Here is a 17245-nt window from a genome sequence, read left to right on the forward strand (position 1 = left end):
ACCAAAACGAAAGAAAAGAAGGGAATGAAGGAACAGGGAAAAAAAACCAATGGAGGAATAGATGATAACGAGGGAACGAGAAAAAAAAAACAACAGAGGAACAGAAGGGAACAAGAGACCGAAAAAAAAAACAAAACGAAGAACTAGAAGGGAACGAGGGAAAAGAAAAAAAAACCAACAGAGGAATGGAAGGGAACGAGAAAAATAACAACAGAGGAGCAGAAGGGAACGAGGGAACGAGAAAAAAAAAACAACAGAGAAATAGAGGGGAACGAGAGAAAGAGAAAAAAAAAACAGCGAAGTAATAGAAATAAACGAGGGAACGAGAAAAAAAACAATGGAGGAATAGAGGGGAATGAGGGAACAGGAAAAAAAATCCAACGGAGGAATAGGAGGGAACAAGAGACCAAAAAAAAAAAACCAAAACAAAGGAATAGAAGGGAATGAGGGGAAACTGGGAAACTGGTTCCTCCATCCTTTACCTGGCCTGTGATATAGCCCTTGAAAACTTGGTTCTCACCTTTCTGCGAACTGCTCTGCAGCTCTGTGCCTCTGTGAGTCACTACTGTCTACTGGCTTTCATTTCCCAGCAAGATTATTTTCCTGCCCTCTAGGGTTCTCAGATTTCTCAGGCACTTTTATAGATATGAAGCTCTGAAGACACTCAGGGGAAAATTGTAATTTATTATTTTTCATTAGTTTTGCTGAGATTTACAGAGTAAATGTGTTTTGGTAAACAATAGCAAACCAATGCTGCATGGTATTGGCTCCTCCCTTCAGTCCAAAAGGAACTCTGGACAGTGTATTTATTTAAAGCAGTGTGAGCTCTGACAGGCAGAGCTTGCCCTTCTACATCAGATATTCATCTTATACTGGGGGTCCAGCCATGAGGTTTCAACCAAGCCTCCAGGCTTCTGCTAAAGAAAAGCCATGTTTATTTAGAACCAGGCATCTCTCCATCTCAACATCAGCACAGAGCAATAGCAAGGAAGAGCCCTGGAAACCATTCTGGCTTCCCAAGCTCCTGGTGCACCCTAGGGCACATGTTTCCAGCACGGAAGAGGGATAGAACATACTCTCTGTATATGGCTGGCTAGGTTGCTGACTGCTGCCACCTGCCTGCTTTTGTTTCACCATCTCAGAAAGTCCCTTGGAAACAGCTTTCCAAAGGTACCTGGTACAGGTACAGCTCCCTGGGCTGTTTTCTATTTGCAGTTCTTAATGAGAAAAGAGGAGAACCGTACGCACGCTGTAAGTCCGAAGCCCAGTGAATAATCCTGGAAGTATGGACCATCCTTAGGCCTATTCTTTTTCTCCCTATTGGAGAACCCTATGCCCAGGGTTACATTTGATTTAGTGATATGGCAGAGGAGTGACAGGTCCATCTGGAATGAGCCTTTCCAAGGCTCTGTTGGACCTTGGCTGGCATGAGGACTTGCAGCTACACACTGCTGCCCCTACCATCATGGGCATGGCAGGGAAGAGGGCAGGGGCCACAGAGTGGGGCTTTGAAGGCTCTGGTCTGTGCACAGTGCACCAAACTCAACAGCTTTGTGTTGAACCTCTTCTCATACAGTGATACAGCAAGCACACACATATCAGGGAATTACATGCAGCAGGCAGTAACTAAGTCTTTTTGATGCATGTTTTCTCTGTTTTCAATCTCACTGCTTCAGGTGTGAAAAAATACCTTCTTCTCCAAAGTGTATACCACCTTATACAGCTGAAAATTTAGAGCAATCAGTTTGTAGCCCACCTGAATAGATTATGATTTCTCTACTCCAATAGATTATGAAGTTTAATTTAAATAGTGAGCTGAGAAAATGATCAAAGAAAATTATATCTAGGCATACATTTTTAAACTTTTTAATGCTTGCAATGCCTTGTGGAGTTCTATTTCCAAAAGCTGTTAGAATGGCTCAGTTACTCTCTGAAGAACCTGAATTTGGCTTCTGACTTGATTATGTTTGAGTTTCTGGATGATGCGATGTAGGGTTTGGATTCAATAAATGACTTACTTAAGTATCAAAATCTAAAGACAATTAAATGCAAACACCACTGTTGTTGGAGGATTTGGGGGGGATTTCTGTAAATAGCAACCTTTCAGTATTTATGGCTATACAACCCCTTAAGTTCATTGATATGGTTATGACAAGAATGTGATCATTCCCAATTCCTCTAGTTGGCAGTGTTGCATTATTTATAGGAAAAAGACAAATGTTTTTATGTTAACTTTGCTGGATCCTAGTAATAAGTTTAGAATACAAATTATTTAAACATAAAAGTGATAGCATCTAAAAATTCACAGAGTTTGGAAAAACAGTTAAAAATAAAATTTGAAGTATCAGAATTTTTTAAAAACTTTGTTTATTTATGCACACATAAAGCTAATTGAGAGGGTGCTGGGGTAGAAACACAGGCCAGTTTCTCATTCTTTTTTAAAAAAGTGATATTTTAGATTCTATATCTTAAGTTTCCTTAGAATCACAAATACACACTAGAATATTCCATGTTGCTATTTTACAAAAAAAAAAAAAAAAAAAAATAGAAGAAAGCAAAATTTTCCAGATGAGTTCTTTATCACCAGCCCCTGCCCTTATTTTGCATTTCTCTGGTAGTTGGTTGTATGATGGGGGCTTCTTCAGCCCATTTTACCACTTTTTCTGGTGGCATTCCAAAGTGTGTGCCTTCTGGCCAGTCTGTTGCCACTTCTACAATTCTTGGACGCTTGAGCCTTTCTGTTCTAGCTCTCAGTGAGAGTAAGGCAATCCATTTACTCCATGGAACATCACTAGTATGGTGAAGGGAAGATTTTCTACCTGTGTACATAAAACCCAGTACAGGTAATCGGGGCACCAGGAGGTGCTGTGCTTTGGCACCAATCACTTCTGGAGCAGCTCTAACTCCTTCGTATGCAGCCAATCTCTCTTTTTCAGTAGCTGTGTAGTTGGCTTTTATAGTTTCAACTCCAAAATCCTAGAAGTTGACCTTGAGTCTCTCTTGGAGCTTTCTGCCAGAGGCCATGTAGGACCATCACTCCTGGCTCCGGTGTAGAGCACATTTTTAATGTCTGGCCCTGTTCAAATTGGTCCAAGGGCCGTTGCCTGCAAAATATTCTGTTTAATACCTTCAAAAGCAGCTTGTTGTTCTGAGCCCCATTTAAAGTCTTTCTTCTTTTGGGTAACCTCATAGAGAGGTTTCAAAATCGGATTGTAAGCAGGAATATGCATCCTCCAGAAACCAACAGTTCCTAAAAAGGACTGAGTTTCCTTTTTGGTAGTTGGTGGGGCCATAGCTGTTATTTTGTTAATCATGTCCATTGGGATGTCGCAATCTTGCCACTTAATCCCCAGAAACTGTATTTCTTGCACAGGTCCCTTGACCTTGCTTCTTTTAATAGCAAAACCAGCCTTTAGAAGGATTTTTATTATCTTCTTTCCTTTCTCGAAGACTTCTTTTGCTGTGTCACCCCACACAATGATGTTATCAATGTACTGTAGATGTTCTGGAGCTCCACCCTTTTCCAAGGTATCACGGATCAGTCCATGGCAGATGGTAGGGCTGTGTTTCCACCCCTGAGGCAGTTAATTCCAAGTGTACTGGACACCTCTCCAGGTGAAAGCAAACTGTGGCCTGCATTCTGGTGCTATAGGAATAGCAAAAAATGCATTAGCACTGTCAATAGTAGCATATCACCTGGCTGCCTTTGACTCCAGCTCATACTGAAGTTCTAGCATGTCTGGCACAGCAGCACTTAGTGGTGGTGTAGCCTCATTTAGGGCACAATAGTCCACTGTCAGCCTCCACTCTCTGTTAGGCTTTCACACTGGCCATACAGGACTATTGAAGGGTGAATGAGTCCTGCTGATCGCTCCTTGGCTCTCTGGTTGCTGGATTAGCTTCTGAATGGGGATCACAGTATCTCTGCTGGTGCGATACTGTTGTTGATGCTCTATTGAAGTAGCAATTGGCACCTTCTTGGTTTTAGTTTTCAGCAACCCCACTACAAAGGATTTATCTGAAAGGCCAAACAAAGCATGCAGTCATTCTGTATTCTCAGTCTTTATAGCTGCAATACCAAAGGACCACCGGTTTGGGTCCTTGAAGTCACCTTCCTTGAGGTAGTCTATGCCAAGGATGCACAGAGTATCTGGGTCAGTCACTATTGGGTGTTTATGCCACTTTATTCCAGTGAGGCTCACATCAGCTTTTACAACACTCAGTTCTTTAGATTCCCCCTGTCACTCCAGGAATAGTGACAGATTCTGTTCCTTTCTGATTCGATGGCATTAGGGTGCACTGTGCACCAGTGTCCACCAAGGCTTTATACTTTTGTGTCTCTAATGTGCCAGGCAATCAAATCCACACAGTCCAATAAGTTTGGTTGTCCCTCTCATCCACCTGGCTGGAGGCAGAGCACCTTTAAGCTTGAGCACTTAAAACGTTGTCAGTACGTGCATTACTGGGGTTTGCATCCCCATTACTCACACCTGATGTACAGGGATCTTGAATCACCAACATATTTGGATTGGGTAACTCCACACTGGAGACCTGAGCAGCCTTCTTTTTAGAGGGACCTCCTTTTGCGTTCGCCTTACTCAGCAACTTACATACTCAGTCCTGTAGGCCAGCAGTAGGTTTTTGATCCCATTTTTTCATGTCCTCTCCACACTCACTCAGGAGTGTCCATAGGATTCCTCTTATTAAGTTCTGTTTCTCTCAATTCAGTCTCATAGGAGGGCGTTTCCTCTTAATGGCTGCAACGCGGTGTCCTCCTATCTGAGGAAAAAAGGGTAAACGCAGTTTCTTAGCTGTTCCCTCTACAGATGAGACCCAGGCCTGATGAGGAGCTGTGACAGCATCTTCATATTCTTGTGCTGTTTTAATCACATCACCCACGAGTCCATCCAATTCTTCAGGAAGCCATAACATTACTGAGAGTGTATGGTTAAAAGGTGGTGGTACAGCATGCACAAACCTTTGCATCATAGGCTTAGGGCAGGGCATGTGATAAGGATCTTCAATGTTTTAATCAGAATAGATCATATCTCATACAGCCAATTAGCTTTTTCAAGTGTGGGTGCTTTGACCTGTGGGCAGTCTATTTCCTATAAAGATAGGGATATCCCTCCCTTACAGCTGACAAGAGTCATCTCCCTAGGCTGGTGGTTCCAGCCTTTTCCCCAGATGCCCGATCAATACCTGCATCTTTGGCCAGGGATCCCAACTGCCTGGCTTCTCTCTGAGTAGCAGCCCTGTCATTCCAGCACTGGAGTAACCAAGTGAGAAGTGGTTCACCTGCAAAACAGCTCAAATCTTTTCACAGCCCTTCATGGAATAGGACTGAGCATATTTGGAGTCTGAGTCCTCCTCAGCTGACTCTGCTTTAGCTGCTTTACGAGGAGAGGCAGTATCCTCTATCTCCTCTATCACCGGGTGGTCTCGTGCAGACTCTGAAGGGTTAAGGGTAATTTCTGATTTCCATTGTTTTGCTTTTCTCCTAGTCACAGGGTCAACCAGTAGCTTTGTGGGCTGAGGGGGAGAAGCTGTGGTGTCTGCAGCAGTAGCAGCAGCAGGGCTTGCTTTCTGAGCAGCAGCAGTGTTTATGGGAGTAGAGACAGCAGCTGTAGCTGTAGCAGAAACACTGGCAATGCTGGCTGGCCTTATCTGAGTTGTGCCCTTGCGTGAGGGGGTTGAGAAGCGGCTGCGGAGGCAGGAGTGGGGGTGCTCTCTGTACCAGGGGCAGCTCTCACTCTCCAAACAGCAATTCTCAGCCTCCGAAAAGGCATGCTCATCCTCATGAATGTGGTTTTTGTCTTACTCCTCACCAATATATGAGAAAAATTAACAACACCCACCAGAAGATTCAGAAATGAGATGCTATTACAACTAAAATCTGGTGGTGTCAGCCCAAAATAAGATGGAGTGGTATAATTTCCCAAATTAAAACTGAAAGTGTAATTACCAAGTTTTTTATCTCTGTATGAAACACCACTGCACCATGCACCACGATATACATCAATATTGAGGGCCATATTGCAACAATGGTTCTTAAGCAGCTCTTACAAAAAATAAACCACATAGTAACACTAATCCCAGCTGCAAAAGTACATATCACATACCCTGAATACCAAAGGTACAGCACAATTGGTTTAATCTCCAACCCTGTGAAATTTCCAAAGAAAATGGTCTGATTCCTGCTCAGCAAAGCCATATTGGTATCCTCCCACTGGAGTTGGAATTCAAACTATTCAGGCAAATTAGTCAAAATTTGAACTGGGCTGAAGTTAATTAACTCGGGCCCCACGTTGGGCGCCAATAAATCTGTCACAGTTTAACACTGGCCTGGCAATTAAACCAAATAACAGATGCTCTATATTAATTCCCCTCCCAGATAAAGGAAGGAGAGAGAATAAGGGAGAGAGACTTAGGGGATGGAAACTAAACTACACAACTTTAATGAAGCAGTAATGATTAAAAGGAAAAAAATTAATAAATATATACAAATATCCAGGAAAATTGATACCACGTTCCTACCTCCTCTCCCCCAATAACTCTCATGCCACCACCAAGGCTGCAGGACAGCCCTGGGAAAGTCCAGGCTGGACTCCTGGAGTCAGCAGCAGTTGGGAGCTGGAGGCAGGAACACACAGATTCAGGCTGGCATGGATCAGGACCACAGGCAGACAAACGGACAGAATCTTCCAGGATACCAAAGCAAACAGGGACAGGCAAAGAAGGGGAAGCAGGAAGGAAGGGGTTTAGCCCTCGTGATCCCTCAAATTTATACTGAGTATGACATATATGGGATGGAATACTCTGTTTGGTCAATTTTGGCCATCTATCTTGTCCATTCGTCCCCAAAAGGAGGGTTGCAGGTGTGACCTCTTTGCTTCTTCTCTCCTTCCAGAGGGCAAAATGTTCCTCAGAGCTGAGCAGTGTCCTTGGCTCTGCACACCAGTCTCTAGCAGTAACTAGGAGTAACTAGCAGTAACTAGGAGGGCAACCAGGCTGGTGAAGGGACTCGAACACAGATCCTATGAGGAGAGTCTGAGGGAGCTGGGGCTGTTCAGCCTGAAGAAGAGGAGGCTCAGAGGAGACCTCATCACTCTCTACAACTCCCTGAAAGGAGGGTGTAGCCAGGTGGGGGTTGGTCTCTTTTCCCAGGCAACTCTCAGCAAGACAAGAGGGCACGGTCTTAAATTGTGCTGGGGGAAGTTCAGATTGGATATTAGAAAGAATTTTTTCACGGAAAGGGTGATCAGACATTGGAACGGGCTGCCCAGGGAGGTAGTGGACTCTTCGTCCCTGGAGACATTTAAAAAGAGACTGGATGTGGCACTCAGTGCCATGGTCTAGTGACTGCAGTGGTAGTTAATCAAGGGTTGGACTCGATGATCTCTGAGGTCCCTTCCAACCCAGCCTATTCTATGATTCTATGATTCTATGATTCTATAAACACCGAGCGCTATCAGTCCCAGAAGCAGACACTGTCTGAGAAACTTGCTGTTAATTTCAGGAAGTGCAGCTACTTACAAGAGACTAAGCTGAAAGCAAAAGTACAAGACAGAAAATTACCTTTATCCTGGCCCAAACCAGGGCATTCCACTCCTTATTCCATACCATATGCATCATGCTCCAGTCATCACTATCATTTATCCCTAAATACACCTATACACACATTATTACTATCTCTCTATACTATTGCAGAAGACTCTTAAAACAAGGAACAATTGTCACAGTTCATGTCCATGGTTCACAAGTTGCAGGCTGCAGATGTTAACTTCGAGGAGGTTACTGGATGCGAGTTGATGAACCTAGTTCTGGTTTCATCACCACAAAATCATCCTGAAAAACACTCACTGTTATGCATTATGCATTAATTCACATAACAGTAGTTAATGTGGGACAAAAATTCATGACTCCCAAAAATTCCATGCTCTACTGACTAAGCTAGACAAGAAAAAATTAAGTATTCTCACCCAGTATTAGATTCCCTTGTGGTACACACTGTACTTCTCCATCATCACCCACCAAGTATGTCCAGGCCCTTGAGGGAAAGCAACCCCACAAATGGGTTTTCCTGTGCCCGAGGCAGGAAAAACCCAAACTGCTTTCTGTAGCAGATTCTTTTCATGCACCACAGGCACTTTTTCCCCATCTACTGTATGTAGAAGGTCTGATTGAGCAGGACCAGCTCGATTGATTGAACCCCTGGTGTTAACTAACCAGGTGGCTTTTGCCAAGTCCTTGTCCCAGTTTTTAAAGGTTTCACCACCCATTGCCTTTAACATAGTTTTTAACAGTCCATTTAACCTTTCAATTTTACCTGAGGCTGTTGCATGGTAGGGGATATGGTATATCCACTCAATACCATGTTCTTTGGCCTAGTTACTTTTAAGACTATTTTTAAAATAAGTTCCATTATCTGACTCAATTCTTTCTGGTGTACCATGTCTCCACAAGACTTGTTTCTCTAGGCCCAGGATGGTGTTCAAGGCTGTGGCATGAGGCACAGGATATGTTTCCAGCCATCCTGTACTTGCTTCCACCATTGTAAGCACATAGTGCTTACAACATAGTGCTTACAACCTGGCAGGTTTGAGGCAGTGTGATATAGTCAATTTATCAGGCCTCCCCATACCTATATTTTGACCATTTCCCTTCATACCACAGAGGTTTCAACCTTTTAGCTTGCTTAATTGTGGCGCATATGTCACAATCCTGGATAACCTGAGCAATAGCGTCCAAAGATAAATCCACCCCTCGGTCATGAGCCCATCGATATATTACATCCCTGCCTTGATGACCTGAAGTGTCATGGGCCCATCTAGCTAAAAACAGTTCACCTTTATAGTCCCAGTCCAGATCTATTATCTATTTGGAACAGTCAAGCAGCCTCATCTGCTTGTTGGTTGTTTCAATGTTCCTCAGTAACTCGATACAAAGGTCTGTGGGCATCTACAGGATGCACTTTTACATCAAGTTTCTCTAACCTAGCAGCAATGTCTTTCCACATTTCAGCAGCCCAGATAGGTGTACCTCTACATTGCCAGTTGTTTTGCTTCCACTGCTTTAACCAGCCCCATAAAGCATTTCATAGAATCATAGAATCATAGAATAGGCTGGGTTGGAAGGGACCTCAGAGATCATCGAGTCCAACCCTTTTTTTGTTTCCATCCATGAGTCAGTATAAAGTCTCAGCCACTTTTCTTGTTCAGCGATGTCCAAAGCAAATTGAATGGCTTTTACTTCTGAAAACTGACTTGATTCACCATCTCCTTCATCTGTTTTTGCAACTAGTCAGGTAGAAGTCCATACAGCAGCTTTCCAACTTCAATGGCTTCCTACCAGATGACAGGATCCATCAGTGAAAAGACCATATTGTTTCTCATCCTCTTCAAGGAAGAGCGCCAGAAAATTCAGCATGTGTTTTAGAAGATATTGAGAGTTCAGAAATATTCAGTGAAACTTTCTGACTGCCACAAGAAAAGAAAAGCATCTGCATTCCCATACAGTCAGAGTGTCCCAATAAAGACTTCACAAGCAAGAATGCTCTCCAGAAACACATCGGACTACTTTGCTGCAGATGTGAGAATGAGTCAACTGGGTATCTCTTGAAAGAGATGCCTGTTGGTGCAATGTTTTTGTGAGGTTTTCCTGCAGTGACATCACTGTATATGCTTTAAAATCTAATACTATCTAAAAATCAAAAGACACTATGTACTGTAAAATCAGTGTTTACAGTATCTCTTAGTGTTTAAGCACTGCAGATTTAGTAAATAAGAGAGTAACATGAGACTGCTCCTCAGATCTGCTGCTGAATGATAAGGAAAATCCCTTTTACAGTGCTTGATACTTTAACAGTGAAAAGCCCTACACTGCACCCTTTTAAGTTGAATATATTAACCCAGGTTCCCAGTCCTGTGGTCTGCTTTCCTTGATGAGTAGTCTCATCACTCATCAGTTTGATCTCTTGCAGGATCAAACGCAAAGGTGTTTGACAGTACTCAAAATAAGGCCTTAGACTGGTGTTACACTGCGAGCCAGAATGAGATGCAAGTGCCATTCTCTTCTGTCCTGCCTGACAACTCAGTCCTGCTTCTGCAGTGCTGTGGATACACCAATGCTATTCATTATAAAAACACCCACCCTCATCTTTTATTCTTTACACTTAGACATCTATGAAAACCACATGTAAAACATTTATTTAAGGAACCACTTCTAATTCCCAAATATTAGCCACATGCAAGAATACATCTAATTTTTTCCAGTCTTTTTTTTTTTTTTTTTTTTTTTTTTTTTTTTTTTTTTTTTTTTTTTTCTTAATGTTTAGACTTAGTCCATATTTATGGCTATTTAATTATAGTGGTAGGTTTCTCACTGGTAGATTTAAAGGGTAAAATCCTCTCACTGGTCTCATGCCACCAGCTCACACTACTCATGAAACAATGATAGATGAAGGCAGGAGTCCCTGCAACACAGCACTATGAAAACATAATGAGAAACAAGAAACTCCACATAGTGAAGCTCCTGTAGGTCTGGTTCAGGGTGTTTCTGTGTCTGGTGTACTTCAATCAGAGCTGTGAACAGTTGCCCAAAGGTGGTTGTTTCCACAACCCCTCCCTCACACAGCATGGCTGCTCTAGGCATTCAGCACAAAGTAATTTTCCAGCTGACCAGGAAAGGGGCTCCTTACACATCCCAGTCACAGGCAATTCTCCTAAGAGATGCTTGGTGGCACTGTTCACAGGTACCTTTCTGTTGACAGAGGGACACCTCCTAGAGAACAGATTTACACCGTGTGTGCAGGCTGGAGCACAGTGCTGTGAAAAAGCAACCTGGTGACTGAGAGTTGAAAGCTCTCTGATCACAGCCTTCCCTTCTTAGTAATCTTGCTATCAGGCAGGAAATTCACCCATATCCTATTTTAAGCTGATGAGAGCACAACATTAACTCCTTGAGACTCCAGAAGCACCTTTCATCAGACGATCTGTGGGCTTTCTTCAAGCACCAGCTATCCAGTTTTCCCTTGGGTTTTCTGCACAAATCCTATTTCTTACAGATGCTAATTGATTAAGTAGAGGGAAACAGCACAGATATTTCAAGGATGGCCCACAGGATCAGGGAAACAGACACCTATTCAAAATGAGCTTTCAAAGAGAGGGCTGAGTAGACCAGGTAGCTACAGAAAGACCTCATTATCATCATGACCAGTTCAAGAGCAAAAAGAAAAAGCAGAACACTGGTCCATATCTAGAGGGGAAAAAAAAGATGGTGGCTGGTAACAAAAGGGGAACTCCTGCCTCTGAGTTGTGAAGGCAAACTGGCAGCCAAGAGGGAAACAGCTGGGAAGCCCAGAGATGGGCAACAGGCCCTTCCACAGCCAAAACTCATTAAGGTCTTTACATAGTCTCGTTGCTTCCTAACCACCCCATAAGCAGTAACTGGAGAAGAGGAAATGTCTTTTTCTACCATTGCCTTTAGTTCCATTTCCAGGCCCATTATAGCCTGATTTACCTTGTATCAGAAAATATTAACTCACCATATTTTCTGCCTTCCACCCACTTGCCTGGCAGAATCATGCTCTACAGTGTTTCCTGTTACATAAAAATCAAGCAGTCGAGCACATTGTGTGTAGGAGTGAAGCAGAGTCTGTTCTAGCATCCAGCTTCATATATCAGGACAAGAAGCAGTGATCATCTGAGTTCCCTCTCCTTTCTTGCCCCCATGACACAACCTGCAGGATCATGCTGCTGGGGAGCCACTTCCCTGCATTTTCACCTTGGTGCCCAACAGCAGCTCAGAGCAGCACCAAGGCACCTGACACCTCTCCTGACCCAAAGTCAGTGACCCAGGGCAGGTCTTGAAGCCTCACTGCCACAACTGTGCTGTTGGCAGTGCCTGACCAAGTGCCTCACATCTCCAAGAGCTGATTAAACACTTTAGGACTGCTGTGCAGATATCAGGCTCTCCTTCTTACCTCTGCTCCCCACTCCTCAGTTCTGCCATCTCTGCCTCTTCCTCATCTCCAAGGTCATCCTCTTTTTTTTTCTTCACAGCTTTAATATGTTCCTCTTCTTCTTTCCATCTCTAGTATAATTTAATCCATTGCTTCCTTCCTTCCTTAATTTATCTTTGTCCTTAATTTCTCTTAGCCCTTCTTCTGATTTCCCCAGCTGTAAGTCCTGGGAATCCCTCTCCTAGAAGCTCACTCTTCCAGCTAAAATTTCCCTCTCCTTTCTCTGTTTCACCCTATCTCTCATTCAATTCCTCAGCCCCCAACTTCTCACCATGAAAACACAGTCCCAGTAGTGCCCTTTCAGCACTGCAGCCCAGGCTAGACACCAATCCTCAGGCTGACCTTCACCCATCCTACTCTTCATCAGCTCTTGCATCCTGCAGCCACACAAGACAAGGAAGGCATAAAGCAGAAAGTGCTAGGGCTGCCTGAGGGACCAAGAGGAACCAAGGCAGCAGCAAGAAAACACAGCATTGATTCTAAAAAACAAAACAAAACAAAACAAAAAACCAAAACCAACCAAACAAAAACCAGCAAGCAAAACTGCTCTCACTGCTTTGGGGACTTCCAAGGATTAGGGAGTCCTTACAGCTTGTACAAATCTGCATTTTGTCAGGGAAGTGCAGCACAGATATGCAGAAGCAGTGAGGGAAAAAGGCCACCAGAATTTCATGATACTGAGTGGTTTGCATCTCCATCAACTGGAGAGCTCTGACGGCACAAGACCAAACCTTTTAAGCTACCAGACTACAGACACCTGCACCTGGTCTCAGTATTAGCTGAACTACTTCAGATTCTTCTCTTTCACCAGCAGGTGCACACAAGTTGCAGACCTAGGCTTAAAAATATTAATTCAATATACTAGAAAAAACCTGGTCCCAAGGCCAGGATTGCTGTGGTCTGCCCTGAGTGGTAAAAACAAGCACTCTACCAGAGAATGCCAACAGAAGTAGCTTTGGGTAAGAGACTGAGAGAAGATCTGTACCATTATTACTGTTACATCTACTTCTCAGACAAAGCCATGAAGATATAGAGGCTAAATTGTTCTAAAAAGACATGTAAGAATCTTATGGCAAGATTAAAATCTGACCCCAAGCATCACTTTTTAAATTCTAGTTTTAACCTCTCTTCTACACTCTCATTTTTGGCACACTTCATCCTTGCTCCATTCCTCTAGTTCTGCAAAAATTCTTCTAATGTTGAACTGGAATTATCTATTAAGAAGTCATGCCTTAACACATGGTCCATAAAACAATCTAAGATTTCCATAGCACAAGTTACATAGCTAAACAAAAAAAATCTGACACACCTTAATTCTTGCTATGGTGATAAATTATTTCCAAAACAGCTTTCTTTTCTTGTCATATAAACTGTTCCTTAGCACTTGCTGTTAGCTATGGTTCAGCACCAGTGTTTGTCCAAATGATGACGTTACATCATTGTAACTCCTGTTTTAAGGATGTGTTTCCTTGCCTTCTGTAGACATCGGGAAATTCTAAGGGCACAGCCTGGATTATGCGGATCCTCCCCAGACCAGAGGAGTCTCTTTTGCCACAGAAAACATGCTTAGCCCTAGAAAAGACTAACATAAGGCACTACAACTTCCCCACTGAAATCTCTCCAGTATTGGGGTAGCTTTACAATCCCACTGAATAAGAGTTCATACAGGTGGAAGTGAAACATCTCACCATGAGAGGCCCTACAACTCACCCAACAGTCAGGAAATTCACTTTTTTAAAAAAATTTTTTTTTAATTCCCTCTAGAGGCCCAGCCTTTGAGGTGGGGGTATTTGCCTGTATAAGATTATTATGTGCCAGGTAACAATTGCTTCAAATGACTGGATTCAAAAGCTGCTCCCTTTCTTCCCAAAAGGCCATTCCTTGTTTTGTTTTCCTTGTTCTACTGACACAAGGAGGGAAGATAACATTTCCCTCATTCTCAGTTGATGATTATATCAGAACAGTACTTTTCCAGCTCAAATATGCAGGCAGGCCATTTCCCAGCTACAACAGGCAGTGCTTATCCCAGGATCAAGCTTCACAACAGCAGGAAGAGATAAGGGAGCATGCTTCAACCCTCCGGGAAATCCTGCCCAAGAGGACCACAGGGAGAGCGTGGAAGATTGTTGTTCATTAACAGGCAGATGAACACAAATCACTCCACTCTGGGGATTAATCTAAAACGTCCTTTGGCCTTTCTTCCAATTTCCTGCCATCTTTTAATTTCTGACTGTCCCAACGGGGTAACTCCTTGCAAGTGAGCTGTTAGCACCAGAAGCCATACATACACCCCTGCACCCACATTTCTGATGAGCTGACAAGGTGCAAGCAGCTCTCCTGTGCTGCAAAGAATCTGAATAGCCCAGAAATGGTAGGCATGATGGACACCTGGAGTGGGTTCTGGGTAGGACAGTGGAATTTTTCATATCCAAAATTTGATCTGAAAAGGTACCTTTGTTTTTCTAAACTTTTCATGTTGTTTTTTGTAAAAAAGAGGTGTTCAGGCACAGTGTCTGGGAAAGGAAAGGATGCCCAGGTGATCTGTTGCCACGACTGTTTCAGCGGATGGACTGAATGGCTGGCAAGGTCACCAGCCAAAACACAGATAAAAAGGAAGCTAGTTCAAGGTAGGTTGTGTTTGACAGGTGTGTGAGGATCATCCAGGCCTTACTTAGAGAAGGATCCACATACTGCAAAATATTTTTAGAATATGTTTGATATACAGATCTCTCAAGAGCAAGCCTACCAGAAAGGAGATGGATCTGCCTCCTTGGTCACCACCACAAGAAAGAGTTCAGTGTGCTCAACACCCTGGGAATCCAAAAGGCTCCTCCCTGAGTTTTCCCAAGCAGTCTGGGAAGACTGTCATCAATGGAAACGCAGTCCTGACACAGAAGGACAGAAATTGTTCTAACTCAGTCTGGCATTCATGCCACTTCTCAGTCTCAGCAAGCAGGATGGGAAGGGACCCCCAGTACAACAACAGCTGCTGTGGTACAGCTGTTTCTCCAACTGCTGGGGATGCACAGATGCAAGAACAGGAACACTCTCTCCAAACAACAGGAGATGAAATTGATTTCTAGATGCAGGAGTTTTGCAGAGAAAGCAAAAGGGACAAAGCAGATGTCAGGCAGCCTGCAGTACAGCTCTCCCCTTGCAGGCACCCCTTTGGAGCAATAATTCCTTCAAGAGGGGGAAGAGGATGAAAAAAACAACCCACCCAGCAGTGTGCTAATCTTCACAGACGGAGCAGCTTTAATGCTGCCTAATCCTCCAGAGGGAGGAAACAGCATTTTCTTTGTGCCAAGGATATCAAAATGGTTGAAGGTGGCAGTCTCAACCGGTATTAACTTTATTAAAGGAGGGCTTTTTTCACAAGCCCTGAGAAGGCTTGGTCAAGAGCCAGCTGGAGGTACATTGCCATGTAAGTATCTACTCACAACAACAGAAAATAGCAGGCAATTGGGAGCTCCTGGAAGAATATATAGACATCAAGCATGCACACAAACTAGAGATTGTGTATCACAGCCACACATCAATTATACAGCTATCAAAAAAAAAAAAAAAAAAAAAAAAAGCATAGCAGCAGCAATGTGAGCAGCTAATAAATGCCCTGTATTCTTTTTAAATTTGGCTCCTGTATTATTTTGCAACAGTTACATAATTACTTGTATTCTGAAGGGGGAAGCAGTTCCCCTGCTTGTTGTTATAAGAGGGCCAAACCTTCTTGAGCCACTTCCTCAGCAGAGAATGATTTTTCCATGTAAATTCAGTGCAGAAGTGAAAGAAAGGAGATATGCATTCTCAGTAAAATTCTGAGTAACAGGAGCTGCATTTAATTAAACCTTACTTTTAATAACAGCAGTACTTATATTCTACTCATAGAGAATCCAGTGCATCTAAATATCAAACTATTGGCACTTGATTATGGCACTGAATATAAGGTCAGTTCCTAAACACCTTTAGGTAATGTGTGGGAAACATCATCTTCAATTCATGTCAATATATCAGTACATCTCACCCAGCCTTGTCTAAAACACCTTAGAAACTGCAGCTTGCACTATATCTGCCTGGACAGTCAGATGATTTGTATGATCTTGTCATACAAATCAGCATAGATCTAAGTTATTGTTTTAGGATCAGATACTTTCATTATTTATATATAATTTCTGAAGAGTTTAAAACAATTGCACACATTGCCTCTTTCTTGTGCAAAATGGAAAGTTAAAACTTTGAATCAAGGATCTAAAATACATTGCTCTAGTATTGTAACAGAAGCAGAAAATACCCATGCATTTATCTCCCCTTCCTGGAGAACAATTCAATTATCATCATGTCCCCAAGCAGATTTTGCACTGAATCACTATGACATCTGCTAGGGAAATGAATACAAATGTATATCTGCATGCAGCAAATACATTGGCAAGGCTGCAATGGGGAGAAGGGAAATTAAGTGTCACTTTTCACACAAACTAGAAGCTTGTCACACCCATGAGTAAATACTGGCAGAAGTGAGAGGAGGGGAGATGCTTCTTCACCATTCTCCCCCACTGTCACATTACAAAGATACAGATTGAGGACACAACTGTGGTGTGTTAGCCCCTGCCTACAGTAACAGCATCTGGACATGAATCAGCCCCTGGGAACACTAACAATAATGGATCATATCCATCACTCACTCACAGTAGCAAAGCCCCACTGAGCTGAAGGGAGCTGTGCCCCTTTCCCAGCTGAAGAGCCAGTCCAGCATGCCAGAGATGAGGAGACAGGAGCCAGAAGAGCCCCAGAGGGTAAAGGTGCAGAGTAACCTCTTTGGGGTCATTTATGGGGAGGAAGGATTGCCCATAGCCCCATCAGCAGCAGGGACAATGTTACAATACAGAAGCAAGGGGTATAGTCATGACCTGCCTACATGCAAAAAATCATGATATAATGTAGTACAATCCTCTTTGTACAGAAGAAGACACTCAGAAGAAGGGAAAAGTGTCGCAAGAAGGGGACTGACACACGATCAATGTGATCAATCAAGTCCAATCTTATTAGAGCATCAGACAGTTATTTATATCTATTACGTTAACATATGCATACTTGTCACTATCTTATTGGTTACTGATTTAATTAGTTAATACATATTGCAAAAGCTGAGCTCATTATTGGTTACTTGTTAACTGTCAACCCCTCCTTTTGCGAATTCCAGTCCCACGCTTATCCTGCTACAGTAAT

The sequence above is a fragment of the Heliangelus exortis genome, chromosome 2 (assembly GCF_036169615.1).
Source record: "Heliangelus exortis chromosome 2, bHelExo1.hap1, whole genome shotgun sequence".
Classification (NCBI taxonomy): domain Eukaryota; kingdom Metazoa; phylum Chordata; class Aves; order Apodiformes; family Trochilidae; genus Heliangelus; species Heliangelus exortis.